Raw genomic sequence first — 15,258 nt, 5'->3', positions numbered from 1 at the left:
ACCTCCATCCAAACACTTGGAAACTAAAATATGAATGACCCTCTTAAGTAATTCTTGGGTCATACAGGAAACCAATACTGAAACTGTAGACTACTTAATAATTAACAAGGAGAATACAATGCATTGAAATGTGTGGGATAGGACTAAAAATATACTTAGATAAAAAGTTAACGCTTTTATTTAAAAGGACTGAAAATAAAATAAATTTGTAATTTAAGAAGCTAATAGATGCAAAACAAAATAAAAGGAGACAACAGGGGAGGGAAATAATAAAGGTAAATTATTTACCTTTATTAGAAAAATTACAATTTTTTTTCTAATAAATAAGAAAAAATAATATTGGCAGAAAGCAAAAGTACATGGTTTATGAGGAAGCTGCTGGAAGGAGGTTGGAAAGCTGAGTTAATGGGATAAAAGAAACTCTCCCTTCCCTTAATTGCCACTTAGTGTTGGTTGAGGTGAAAAGCATGTGCAGAAAGTAATTAAGAGAACAGGACTACATTCAATAAAGTGCCCATTTATCAGATATAGATGGTAAACCTATTGACCTCAAAGAGCAACATTAGGTTCTGTGTCTCCGTGTCAGGCAGAGCTGAGCTTGTATGTTGGCTTTAAACTTTTCATGGAGCCCTGGATCAATTATTTAACCTCTCTAACTTGGTTACCTTTTTTGTAAAGCGGGGATCACAGTACCTACCTCAGGATCACAGGGAGAATTAAATGAAAGTATATGTGTAAAGCACTTAGCTCCGTGCCTGACACACGATAAGGGCTTGGTTAATGGTTTCCTAAGAAAGTCAGCACAGCATCTCCATCCAGTGTCTCTGGATGTTGGTGAAATGATTAGGGCACTGTCAGTAGCTTTAGTACATTTTACACAGGGGTAAGACAAAAAATAGTGTTTAGAGTGGCCAAGTTCTGCATCATGCCAGTGACTGTGAAATACACCCATGGTGAATGGTTGAACAAGACTCTGTTAAAAGAAAATTTCTGTAAAACATGCTGCTTCCAAAGCAGCAGTAGCTCATGAGGTGAAGAGAAGATCCTGGCCACAAAGAAAGGAATGGCCAGTCCTGCCAATCCACAGTCAGCTGGCTTCTCCAAACAGGAAAGGCGGATTCAAGGAGTCAGTCCTTCCTGATCTGGAAATGCTTTTACTCCTCATTAACACGAGGGAAACGTCATTCTCACAACCCGTCAATGTCAGCATTAGGCTCCTCAGGCATGGAGATGGGTTCATGAGATCTCAAAAAGGTAACATAAAAGGAGTCAGATAGTAAACACACAAAAAATTGAAAAGAATTTAACGCCCCCTCTTTTATCTATATTTAGGACTTGAGATTTTGTGGTTTGTGGTAAAGGTAGGTTATGTCTGGGAGGAGGTAAAAATCATGAGTTTTAATGTCAGTGGATGCTACACAAGAAACCACTTTAATCAAAATATGTGTTCAGTAGGGGAAAGAAATTGGTGGAAGTAGTTAATAGATGTCTTTGCTCCAAACAAGAACTAATTGACTATTATACCATCAGTGTAAGATGTACCATCACATTAATGACAGATGGGGGTGGGGGGTGAAAGGCATGATTTTAAATGTACACTTTGATTCCAGGAATGTTAAACTATGAAGGAAAAACCCCACCACCAGCAAGAACATGCCTCTTGGAATTAAGGAAATGCAGAATTTCACTCGGTTGTTATTTTGGTGTGTTCTCGCTGGTAGAGGCTAGCACTAATTTTATGAAAACAATAAAAAAATTTTTTCTAATATTACATGTGGCAGAACTAATGAAAATTAAAGGCAAAGAAAAATTTTCTCAGACCCATAGATTTATTTTCTTTCATTCTCTTTTGGAAACAGAAAAAACTGTGAACAGTTGGGGGGTACTATGCACAATGAGCCTGCAGCATCTTGGTGCCGGAAAATAAGGAAGTGCTCAAAAACAAAAAACAAAAAACCCAAGATTGATAGAAGTATGTCAGAGAAACATAGGCAATAACTGAGAGCTCCCAATGGCCAAAGGTGGAAAAATTTGAGCAAAAAATAAAGTAGTGTTGAAGTATAACCCAAAATATAAAATAAATATCTATGAGGTCATACTGATATAAATAAAAGATTGAATAAATTAATAAGGAGGTAAAAGAGACAAATTTTCCAAGCAGAATAATTCCAAATAACTTACATAGATATTCTGCCCTCAGCTTTTCCTTCCAAACTGTACAGTATGGAAAGGGGTGGGGGACAACTTTACAGTTGGCAAACCTGACACAGACTACCTCAGACGAGCAAGGCCAACATCAACAATAGTAAATTAGTTGGAGATTATATATATAGATAGATATAGATATAGATATATGTATTTGATATGATAGGATTAAAATGGCACTTTACCTCTGTGATTTTACTCCAAATAACTCATAACTCCAGTCTTACAAGAAAAACATCAGAAGACAAATCCCAATTGTGGGACATTTTACAAAATGCCTGATCAGTAGTCAACTCTCAAGGTGATCAAAAAAAGAAAAGTCTAAGAAACTGTCACAATGAAAAGGAGAACCTAAGGAGATGTGATGACTAAATGTAATGTGATGTCCTGGATGGGTTTCTGAAACGGAAAAAAGGCATTGTGGAAAAACCTAAGAAAAATCTAAATAAACTATGGGTTTTAGTTCATAATAGTGTATCAATATTGGTTTATTAATTGTTACTCATATCATTTTAAAGGTAAAATTTCAATAGTGGGGAGACTGTGTACATAAAAGGTGGAAATTCTGTATTAGCTTCTTGATTTTCTGTAAATATACAACTATTCTCTAAAAAAAGTCTCGCCCTGGCTGTTGTGGCTCAGTTGGCTGGAGTGTCATCCTGTAACTGAAAGGTTGTGGGTTTGATCCCCGGTCCAGGTGCGTATGGGAAGCAACCGATTGATGTTTCTCTCTAGCATCGATGTTTCTTTCTCTCCCTCTCTCTCCAAAAAAGCAATGGAAAAAAATGTCATCCAGTGAGGATTTTTCTAAAAAGTCTATTAAAATTTTTAAAATGCCTAAACAGGAAGAAAAAAAAAAAACAAAACCCCTCATGGACAGGATACCAGGTTAGGGATTTCAAAGGAAAATTATAAGGCATTTTGTTAAGATCTTTAAAAATTCCACACAGAGCATGGCTTAAAGTAGAACATATGTAACTGCTTAGTTGAAAAATGGAACTGGCAGCTTAACCCAGAATGTGACACTTCTGAATACATTCAAATGGAGTCATTATTATTTATCATCTATGTAGTATTTTGTTTTTTCAAGATGGCAAGTTTTTCCCATTACTCCTAATTTAAAGCTAAGGCCATGCTTATATCCATCTTGACTCAACTGGCTTATCTAACTGTACAGTTCAATCAGAAAACCAGCCATCAATTGTCAGAATGGTAAAACAGTTATACATGTTTTCAAAGCCAGAAATGCAATCATGTGGTGAGACTGCAGGGTATTACTGTTGTCCAAAGTTCTGATTCTCAGGACTCATTTTCTTACTTGGTGTTCTCACATGGAAAACTTCACTGGAGAATTATAGGGTGATATTTTTAAGACTTGGAAGAGTGGGCTTGTCTACAGTTACCTTTCTAAAAAACAAACACAAAATCCCTTTAAAGGCATTTGAAAAAAAAATTATGCCAAGATAGCCAAATAGAAACAACTCTGGGGTTTCTGCACTGAGTCAAGTTGTACAAATTGCAGAATATTCCCCTCGGTCCAGGGCATCATTTTACTCCCACATACCACTTCCTACATCCACCAATTCCAGTATGTGAGGACCTCCAGAGCGCTAGAGGAATTTTACAAGGAAACAGGAAAGTATTGACCACAGAAACAAGAAAGCTAGAAAGGGTACCCCTGTGCTTCTTGCTTGGTTCTGCCTGAGCTCTTCTCCAGTCTCCCCCTTGTTGGGGACGCTGAGGGGCACATCCAGGCACTGCCACCTGGTACTCTTGCCGGGCCAGTATCAGGGCTCACCCTGGCCAAGCCGCACATGCCACCAGGAACCCACCACCACCCCACAGGAAGGACATGTCCATGTCAGCCATTGGAGGGGAAACCAAAAGGCTGGCATATTTTGGAGACCAGCAGAAGGGAAATGTCTGCCAGTTATTTAGCCCTGGGAGGCAGAGAGAGTCGTGACTTTGTTTGCTGAATGAAGAATTAGGGCACACTGTCTGACAGCAGGACTGAATAGGCTGGATGTGAACTTGAGACTGTCCCAGGGAATTCAGGGTGTCGCTGCAGAACCCAGAAATGTGAGCTGAGCCTTGGGTGTGCTCCTTGGTGGTGGCGCCCTCCAGAGTGCAGGCTGGGGACATCCTGGGCACCGTGCCATGGCCGCCCTTCCGCAGCGTCCTGAGGGCGGCAGCATCGGGACCTGGCCTAACGACCGGAGAGTACCCAGCTGCGCCGAGAGCGTCCGCCCCATCTCAGCTGCCTCTCCAATCCCAAGAAGGGGGACCCTGGAGCTCAAGGGTCTCTGTCTCTCCCTTTGCCCCTCTTCCTCCTTGTGGAGTCAGGAGTGCCACAAGTCCAGACCTTCCTCTCCTCTGCCTCCCTCCCAGGCTTAGCTCCTCTACCTGTGCCCTGGGGATGCCTAAAATCACTTTTCCGATAGACAACCATTTTTTAAGACACGGGTTACCCCAGTGTGAAACAGGCAGCGAGAGGATCTTATCACATGGCTCTGACCGCTGAGAGAGGCTAGTCAAAGAAGGTGCAGTGAGGAAGTATAATGTCACATGCAACACTTACAGGAAACTGGCTAGAAGATAGCAGGGGAACTTGAGAACTCGGTCGTTTTCAGCGGATTAAAACAACACAGGTTAGTGTTTTTTTTGTTTTTGTTTTTCCTGAAAAACCGCTCTAAAATACCAAACTGGTTCTCTTTCCTTCAACTGTCTTTAACTATTTTTGTGATGTGAGGTAATTGCTCTGGTTCTGAACGTAAGAGCCAGGGCATAGCTGGTAACCACACGTTGTTAGAACACTCACCCAGGCATTGTGAAAATGAAATTAGAATGTCTTGCTTCCCTGTGTAGAACTTCTTTGCCTTTAAAACACAGACCTTCAGATGTGCATTAACTAACTTATTTCTTGGAATTCAGCTAAGCCTCTCCTCATGTTTCACCTATTAGCATAAATCTGAAATGGGACAAATCAGCTTGTGTTTGCAGGCAGGCGCAGGGTGCTCAAAGGGCGGCAGAAAACACAGGGATATTGTGTGTAAAAACATGCTGCAAGGCTGTCTGCAAAGGTTTGTTGTTTTTATGTACTTTTCATTTGGTAAAACAAATCTTGGGGCTTGTATTTCCTGTTAAAAATAATTTCTCCTATCTATAAATTCTTAAGTTCCCTTTTTAATTTTTTTCTGCCCTCTTTCTTCCTTTTTTTCCCCTTTCCTTCTTTTATTAACACAAAAAACGGGAGTAGAGAAGAGGTAGGGGGCCACTTGCATGTGAGATGAGGAAGTGTTCTGGAGTTTAAGGAGCAGAGCCAGGGGCTGTGGCTGTGCAGGGTCTGAAGAAGCTGTGAGGTCAGGCTGTCACTAGAGCTTTGTGTCTTCAGCTCATGCGCCCCATGTAAAGGAAGATGTTGACGAGTCTAGAGAAGAGACAGAGACAGAGTTAAAGGGTTGGAAATTAGAGTCCAGAAACAGCTAAAGGGCCCAAGATGATTCATCCTGTGGCCACGAGGGACAGTTTAATAAAGAACTTCAAGTTGATAAAAAGTCCCTACACAAAGACGTGCTGCTTTCAGACCTATGTGAAGAAGATAAATGTCTCATAGTTGAGTTAGAAGAAGAACGTTACTGTTTTCTTGACTGTTATTAAGGGCTAGAACAGGTCAGCCAGAGACATTGCTGAGCTTTGTTCTCTGCATTTTTAAAAACATAGTAGGTTTTTTCTGTGGTTTTGTGAATGTTAATAGAGGCAGGGAGAGGAATGAAGAAATGAGACCAGCATTGGTATCTTCTTGTTTGATCTCTTCATTCCAGAGCGTTTCACAGGGTCTGTACGGAAAAACAAACGGCAGAGTGGTAAGGGGTGAGTGGACTCACATGTTGTTTATACCCCAGTCGTGCAAGAAAACTAGGACAGTGATGAAAGAGAAAAATCATTGTTTACTTTTTCCTCTGATTGCCACATTTTTTATTTTTTACTACCATGTTGTGTAAGAAAATGGAGAGGAAGCTGATAGAATAAGGGAGGATTCTAAGTTGGGGATCTCAGTCCAAGTGGTTTCAGAAACTCCTCACTGGCTCTGACAGAGGCAGCCCATGTTTCTTCCCACTAGGGGTAGGGAAGTGGAGGGTAGATTGGAATTTTTTGGTATGTGGATCCCTTTGCACAAATAAATGCCTGGAGGAAACATACAGGGGAGCTGCAATGGGCAGGTTTCTTGCACATGGCACCAGGAGCTCCCTTGAGCACCAGAAATGCTCACAGCTCAGAGGTGGCTGGTCATCCCTAGAAGGAGCTGCTCTTTCAGTTTTGTTTTACTTTCTTCATTGGTCATAGAGCATTGTTGTTCAAGGTCTTCTGTATTCTGCTGCTCATAGTAGAAAAGGATTTTCTAGTTTGTTACAATACTTTCCAGATGGACCTGACTTTTTGTAAATGCATCCTTCCAAAGCTGTTTGCATTTGTTCTGGGGGCATCTGTTTCTCCTGCCCATTTCTTATCCCCTTTTCTTCCCTGTGTTCCTTCGTGTTTGAGATGCAAGAAAAAGTGATTATAGAGTGCCATTATTATATAACGCCTCTGATTTTCAAACCTAGAAGTGGTTCTAGGGGAAAAAAAGACAGAAGTGGCAGAAGGTGGTAGATCATGTTGGATGGCGGAGAGCAACTGGAGTATTAATCTCGCATGTAGCTTTTAGACAGTAATTACTTCCAAGTTGAACACTGAGCTCAGCTTGAAAGTCAAACGTAGAAAGAGATAAATGGTCAACTATTCGCTGGAGGAAAAATGGTGAATTTTATGTTACTGACATCTCTAAATATGGAGAGAGAAGGGGGCTGACTTTGCAAATCCCTCTTCTCCTGGACCCTGACACTGAGGCAGGCCTTTTCTCCCCAGAGCCCCGGAACCAGCTGTAGGTGGCCTGGATTTCAGAGAGAGGATATGTGAGATATACAAAACCCTCATGCTAGCTGGGGAAAAGAAAATAAAACTCCGATGAGTGCAACCTTTACAATCAAATTCATCCTGGGTCATCTTTTTGAATTCACATCAGCAAGTCTGGAGGCCCAGCGCCTGGGCTTCTCAGAGAGACATTCCTGGGTATGTGTAAGGTGTTATGATTGTCACCACCATCACACTGGGAAATACTGGGAGTCACAGTTTGTTTTTTTAAAGTGTGATAAAATACACATAACGTAAAATTTACCATTTTAACCATTAAGTGTATAGCTGTATAGTTAAATATTTTCACATTGTTGTACAACCAATCTCCAGAACTTTTTCATCTTGCAAAATGGAAATTCTGTATAGCCATTCAAAACTCTCCCTTTCTCCATCCTCCAGCCCCTGGCAACCATGTCTACTTTGTAGTTATGAGTTTGACTACTCTTAAGTACCTCATATTATTGGAATCCTAGGGGGTGGACAAAAGTAGGTTTATAGTTGTGCTTATGCAAAACAGAGGTTATTTGTGTGTTATTATTTATCATTGTATTATTTTCCATTTGAACAACTGTAAATCTACTTTTGCCCTCTCCTGTATAGTATTTGTCTTCTTGTAACTGCTTTATTTAGTGTAATGTCCTTAGGGTATACCCATATTGTGTCATGCATCAGAATTTCCTTCCTTTTTAAGGCTGAATAATATTTCATTATATATACCACATTTTCTTTATCTACTTATCTGTGAATGACATTTGAGTTACTTCTACCTTGGATATTGTGAATAATGCTGCTGTGAACATGGGTGTACAAATATCTTTTTGAGATCCTGCTTTATTCTTTTGGGTGTATCCCCAGAATTGGAATTTCTGGATCACATGGGAATTCTATTTGTATTTTTTTGAGGAACTGCCATACTCTTTTCCATAGGAGCTGCACCAGTTTACATTCCCACCAACAGTGCCTAAAAGTTCCAATTCCTCCACATCCTCGCCAATACTTGTTATTTTGCTGCTGCTGCTGCTGCTGCTGCTGCTGTTGCTTCATAGCAGCATCCTAATTGGGTGGAAGATGATATCTCATCCTTATTTGCACTTCCCTAACAATTAGTGATGTTGAGCACCTTTGTATATGCTTGTTGGCCATTTGTATATCTTCTTTGGTGAAATGTCTGTTCAATTCTCTTGTTCATTTTTTAAGGTTATTTGTTGTTGTTGCTGAGTTGTAGGAGTTCTTTATTCTACAGGTTAGGGAACCATAGGTTTTTTTTTTAAGTATTGCATATTCAAATTCTAATATCCACACCATGAGCCAGTTGCCTCCTGGGGTTACAGCCTTGGCAAAGAGCATGAGTTTCAATAATCTGATTTTTTTCAACAACATATTTTTATCTTGATTCTGAAATGCTACACAAAATCTGTCATTGTCAGCTTATAAGCGGTTCAGTTTTCAAGTGCTTACAAAAGTGGAAGGAGGGGAAAGAAAGGGAAGAGATAGCTTGGGGTAATACTTTTTATTCTTTTTATGATTTATATATTTTTGGTTACATAAACTTCAGAAAAAAGCCTTACACTGGATTCTGTTGACTAAAACCAGACCCCATTAGGTTTAAACGCACTTTCTGAGAATCATCCAGTAATTATGTCTTCTTATACTACCCTCCCTTCAAAACCGCAGACTTGAAGATAACTCAGATCATCAGATCATTATCATTTTCCTTTGTTAATGCCTCAAACAAAAATTTGCTTCTGGGTAGTAAGAGGAAAAGAACTTGGGCTGTTGTCCCAAGAAAGAAACAAGAGCAGCGTGACTCCTGTGGAGATGTGGGCATGGTATTTGTTTAGATTACAGATTCCCTGGGAGGAAATGGTGGGGAAGACGTGATGGAAGTTTGGCACAGTGCAGTATGGCTCTTCTTCTGCTGGGGGTGCTGTCTTCTAAATAAAATAACCATTAATGTTCATTTACACTTATTAATGCTCTGTTATACTCCCAAGGAAGGGATTGCCTTATGCCTGATTGATTTTTCACTCTGTCATTTCAATTTCCCTCCATTTCTTCAGAAATTTGTTTGTTTCCAAAAAAAAAAAAGCATCTTAGTGTCTCCCCCAGCAAAAAAAAGGGGGCATCAGAAAATGACAAGAATGGTTGCCTTTTTGGTTTATTTCTTTGTTTGTTTATGAAAGGACAGAGAAAAGCTTTTCCTTGAAAAAAATAAACTGGGAAAAGATGAGTACTTAGAGTAGAACCATGTTATGGTACAAAAAACAGAATTTAAGAGACACCTAATCAGTTTCACCAGAAGATATTCATATATCACTCACAGTGTAATTTCTCAATAGTAATTAAAAGTTACTGCTTTGAGACTGTCTAACTAGCAAGCTACTTATCCAGGTATCTTGTTTTGATACTTTCTGGTAGGAATTAGGCTTCCTTTCTACTTTTGTTTGTGTCTGGATTTTAATATTATGTCATATTTTAAGTTCACTCATTGTATTGGTTTATAATCCTGTGTGACTTAAACAGAGTTTTTTCTTAATTGTAGAACACATGTTTGTGTACATATGCATGTGTGTATACACACAAATATATATATATATCTTTTATAGGGAAAATTCTTTAGGGCATTTGTCTCAGTGAAAGGTCATTGGATGATATCTTGGAACCTGCCATTACTTGGAATATGCTACTGGCTTCAGAGTAGGAGGTTATGTATATATTATACCTATAGGTTCACTTGGAGGGTTTGCCTTTGAATTGCTATTCTTTCAGTAAATCGCTGATTTATCAAGTGGTAACTTGGAGTATCTTCTGCAATTTCCAGGACAGCTATGGGAAGATGTGGTCTTCCTCAAAGGCTTTGGAGACCTGTAGAATGACCCTGACTCCTGAAAACTGGGTGTGGGGCCAACAGAGGGGCTGCCCCATACCCTCAGTAGCTTGCTACGCAGAAGGCTGCACGGAGAGGGCTGTAAAGGGAGTTAGTGTTCCAACTCCGCCTTCTTACTGCGCTGCAGCTTCTTAGGAAAGTCCCAATTCCAACAGTCATTTAAGTAAATGAACATTCTTGATGCACTACCACCAGGGCTTTGCCTAAAACCTCTTTCAAAGCAAACAACATGTGCCTTCACTTTTTTTCTTTTTCCCTTTGTGTATTCTCTTCTTTCTGCTCTTAGCTCTCACTCCTGCCATTTCATGCCTATCACCTCATGAAAATTTTGGGCCAGAATCCACCTGCATGGACAGCATGCTTTCCCTGCTGACCTTGTCTCTATGCTTTTTGTTCCTCTTCTCCCGAACATTAAATAACCTTCCTTGTGAAATGGGGACACATCAAGGCCGATGAGCATGATCACCAGAATAAAAATGTTTGAGAGGTTTTATGTAGGAAAAATAATTTGGAAAAAATGATGTTGTAAAATAGATTCTGACAAATCAGGAAGGGTGGGTAGTTTACTTTGTAAAACATTTTTAAAAGATTTATAAGGAGGTAGCAGTAGGGAAAAGGGAATTGAAAAGGCCAAAGGATAATTTGCTCTAAAAGACAAAAATGTTAGGTTATTCAAAAAATATTTTTTTCTCCTACTTCAGTGCCAGGAACATCTGGCCTTGGGGAAAGTTTAGGAAGGAGGGTCTCAGATGCTGTTGTCATTATTTAAAATTTAAAGAGGTAGGTATAAAATAGAATCCTGGATTTTTAGAAATAGAAGGGAACTTCAAGGGTTAAATCCCCTCATTTTTAGATTTGGAAACTGAGGCTAAGAAAGGTTAGGTGATTTATCTCAGTCAAAATAACTAATTAGTGAGAGTGGTGAGTGTAGACCAAGGCTTCTAACTCCAGCATGGGTCACCAACTACAATGTTGAGGGGTCCCAAGGACTTGGGATCTGCATAGAGGTGCCCCTAGGATATCTACACAGGCTAGATCCATGCTTAATGGGAGTAAACCAAGAAACTAGGTTTACACTCCAACTAACTGACCTCTACTCAATGCCTAGAAGACAACACAGCAATGACTATAATACAGGGGGTGACAAAAGTAGGTTTACAGTTGTTCATATGGAAAATAAAAAATTAACAAATGGTAATAAGAGAATAAACTCTGTTTTACATACTCACACCTGTAAACCTACTTGTGCCTCGCCCCTGAATTATAAGTAGATGCCTACTCTCTCCTACCTGGAGAAAGTTTGTGTGCGGTGAATGGTGATGGTCCCCAGGGAGCAAAGAAGAGGCCAAAGGATACCCAGGATTGGCTGGCCAGGAGACACCCTGAATCTTGTGGACATGAATATGAATTGAGAGGGGTTGTCCACTGGAAAGTGTGGGGAAGATGAGGGCTCATCATGATCCAAATTAAGTAGCCCTGAAGTGGCTCATTCGTTCTTAGCTATGATTCCAAGATCTCTGAACCGCATTCAGAACACTAAATCTGCTTTCTGGGTACCATTATCTCAAAAGAGTGTATTCTGGACAGTGGGCGTGGTCACTAGAGAATTTGTAATGTGGATCAGTCATTCTGTATCTTATCCCTCAGGCTCCCAGATAAAAGGGAAGTTTGGGAACCTCTAGGACAAAGTCCCTGTGCTGGAAGTGTGGCGATCTACCCCTCCTTAGTAATGCCACTCTTAGGAGGTCTTTCATCACTGTCAGCCTTACGTCTTTGTCACGCCTCTTCAAAATACCACAAGCATTATAAAAAAAAAGAAAATTATGTAATATGTGGGTCCTACTGTTGAACATCACAAGGCCCTTTTGGGCAATGGATGTTTTATATGGTTTGTTTTTTGTTTTGTTTTTGGCATTTTCCCTTAATTCAAAAATATATATTGAGTGCCTTCCATGTGGATCTAACATTTTAGTTGGAGGATTTTGACAATAACAATAAACCTAATAAAACAGTATGTTCGGTAGTGTATTACAGGATTAGAAAGTAGTAAGTACTATGGAGAAAGTACTGCAGGATAAGGAAAAGCAGGAGTGCAGTGGCGGGTGTATGGATTTAAGTGGGGTGCTTGGGGTGACTGTTGTGGAGAGGGTGGCATTTGAGTGGAGATTTGGAAAAGGTGAGAGCATTTTCCTTGCAGATACCTGGGGGAAAACACAAGAGCCCTGAGGCAGGAGCATGCCTGGCATGGTCAAGGAATGACAAGGAGCCAGTGTGACCAGGGTGGAGTGAGTGAGGAGCAGACAAGTAGGAGGTGCCTTGGGGGCCATCATAGGACTCCGACTTTCACTCAGAGTGAGAGGAAGTTTTGGGAGGACATTGAGCAAAGGAGAGAACATAACCTGGCCTTACACTTGAAAGGATCTGTCTGTAGGAGAGAAAGAGAAGAGAGAGACCAGTTGAGAGGCTATTGCAGTACTTGGGTGAGAGACAACGGTGCCTTGGACCAGGTGGCAGCCCTACAGGAGTAAATAGTCCAGTTATTTTGAAGGTAGAAACAACAAAATTAACTGTTGGCTTGAACAATAATAAACCCAAGAGGGAGTCAAGGAAGACCCCAAGGATGGTGGCCTAAGCAAAGAAAAAATGAAAATGCCATCAAACTGAGATGGGGAAGGCTATAAGTAGAGCAAGCGGGGGTGGAGGAAAGATATATGTACAGTTTGGGACATGTCGAGTCTGAGCTGTCTGTAAGATATCACATGGAAATTTTGAGTAGGCAGTTGCATATACATGTCTAAACATAGGAGTTAGAATGCTAGAAGTTAATCTCTCTTAATGATTTTAATGGTTTAATATTAATCCTGAATTCGTGTGTAGCTTGTAGAACCCCTATAGAGAAACATGGAATGGGACTCCGTATAAGAACTTAATCACTGTTATGTTTACTTGCATAAATGAGAAAAGGGTGAAGATTTTTGTTTTAGGCCTTGTCTTTTACTGCTTAAGCCCCAGTGATTTTGTGATTCTCATTTTAAGAAAGGAAGAAAAAGCCCTGGCTGGTGTGGCTCAGTGGATTACCTGTGGGTCTGTGAACCAAGGGGTCCCTGGTTCAGTTCCCGGTTGGGGCACATGCCTGGGTTGTGGGCCATGTCCCCAGTTGGAGGCGTGTGAGGGGCAACCACACATTGATATTTCACCCCCTCTCTTTCCCCATCCATTCCCCTCTTGCTAAAAATAAATAAATCCATTAAATAAAATAAAATTTTTAAAAAAGAAAGAAAAAATTTCAAGGCAATTGAAGAAAATATTATGAAAGTGTTTTCATCTTTTAATGTTTGTGTAAATATTATCTTAATAATTAAAATTGCATTTCTTATTGAAACAGAGTTAGCTAGTTATAAAAATTTTAATGAGTTAATCTATGCTGGCTATTTTCTTGGGGAAAGGAGGTACGTTATCTATCTTCATTCAATAGGGAGAACTCTGAGTTCTTATGGGTTGAATCTAAGTCTGTGCAAAACATACCTTTTGACCTCTTAATTCAATTTTTGTCTGCTTTTTAGTTAGCATAAGTAAACAAAAGAGATCTATTTTTAAAATACCTAAATTGGTACACTGGAATAACACTGGCAGTTTCTACCTCAAACAGAGACTAAAAGTTTTTATTCTCGATCTTATGCTCAATTTATAAGAAGTCCTCCTATCAAACTTGTCATTATTTCATTAGACCCTCTACCAGCCTATGAGGCGGGCACTATATGAGCCCCTTTTGCAGATGTGGACATTGCCTCAGAGGGATGAAGTGACTGGACCACAGTTCACAGGGCCAGAATTCAGACCCAGGACTATCTGTATGCAAAGCCTGACCTGCTCTACTTCCCAGAAGCATGGAACAAAGTAAAACCAACTGGAGCATTTCAGTTAAATAATGTAGACCAAGAGGCAGTGCAGAATGACCTCTTTTATGATAAACCTGAAACATGGGGCTCTAGTCAAAATTTTCAGGTCGTTGCCAAATCAGTCCTTGAAATGAAGAGGGTTTGTGAAAAAAATTGTCTTGTCTTTTTTTTTTTTTTTTTTTTTTTGCCTCTACCTCATAGAGTGGTGGGGCTACTTGGGTGTTATGACACCTATGGACTGAAAACCTGCGCCTCAGTCAAACCCTCAAGGAAACACCTGACCATCTCTCACATAGAAGTCTATCAGTGCCAGAAGACTGCAGCCAGCCAGCCCCAAGGAGACCTGAGTGGGGGGTTCTGAGAGCCTTAGAAGTGGTTCAGGACCTGGAGGCACTGACCTCAGTTCAAGGCTCAGAAAGGAGGGCTGGGCTCTATCCCCATATTACAGTGCTGAAGAGCAACTGGGTCAGCTCCAAAACCAATAACCCTCCATGGAGACCCTTGGGAGGAACATCCCTCACCTCCGCAGTTTGCATGGGTATAGCCTTGCTGATTGCTAGAATATTGGGATGCTTCAAAACTAGTTGTTGAATCATCACCAATCTCAATCACCCCAATGCACTCCCTGGACCCCTAAGACCTGTCTTATCATTTGAACAACTAAGGTTTAGTGCCTGGTACAGCATGTAGTGCCCCAGGACTTTGTTCCAGTGTCAGCCATTGTTCCGATTGGTTAGTGCCTGTGCCTTATTGGTTGCTAAATATTTTGAATATAACTCTGTCCCACCCCCAATAACATGGAACACTGAAAGCATTTCTGTGAGCAGGTGATGACAAACCTTGACTGGGGTCCAGGAGGGCAAAATTGAAACCTATAATTCTTTGCAAGTTCACTGGTTCTCTGATAAGAACCTGTTGATAGCATCCCAGGCTATTCTTCACTAATGGAAAGAAAATATGTACACGTGGTTATAACTGGAAAGGTAATAAGCAGAGGTCAAGCAGAGCCCAGGAAACATAATTTTGATTCATGTTTTCAGAGGGCCCACGATTAAGAAGATTGAATTTTGCAGGAATACATCTCTATACTTGCTTTTTGCTCCAGTGATACCTGTCACTAGAGAAGAGAAATGGTTACTACTTCAAAACATGACTTTGCTTCCATAGATCAGCTGGTGACCATGTGCCCAGAGGGGGGTGAAAGTTTCATTATAAGCCAATCTCCACTAATCCTGATTTATTGATGCCAAATACTTGCCTTTTGCAGCTGTGGGAACAGTTTTCAAAGCTGATTTATTTCTGATCTGGACTAGC

General features: G+C 40.4%; 1 protein-coding gene across 3 annotated transcripts in view; it reads left to right on the top strand.

Annotated features, from left to right (window-relative positions):
- The window catches only part of WIPF1 (WAS/WASL interacting protein family member 1), a 114,536-nt gene that overhangs the window by 39,636 nt on the left and 59,642 nt on the right, over nucleotides 1–15,258 (top strand). For 2 of the 3 annotated variants that reach the window (XM_090280820.1, XM_090280818.1), the window contains exon 1: nucleotides 4,495–4,853. The exons of the other annotated variant lie outside the window; for it this stretch is intronic. The gene's annotated coding sequence lies outside the window, so the exon portion shown is untranslated. Of the gene's footprint in view, nucleotides 1–4,494; nucleotides 4,854–15,258 lie in introns of those variants that run through there. 3 annotated transcript variants of the gene reach the window in all.

The sequence above is a fragment of the Furipterus horrens genome, unplaced genomic scaffold, assembly GCF_987537825.1.
Source record: "Furipterus horrens unplaced genomic scaffold, mFurHor1.1.pri manual_scaffold_1, whole genome shotgun sequence".
Taxonomy (NCBI): Eukaryota; Metazoa; Chordata; class Mammalia; order Chiroptera; family Furipteridae; genus Furipterus; species Furipterus horrens.
This window is presented reverse-complemented; position numbering and strand designations above follow the sequence as displayed.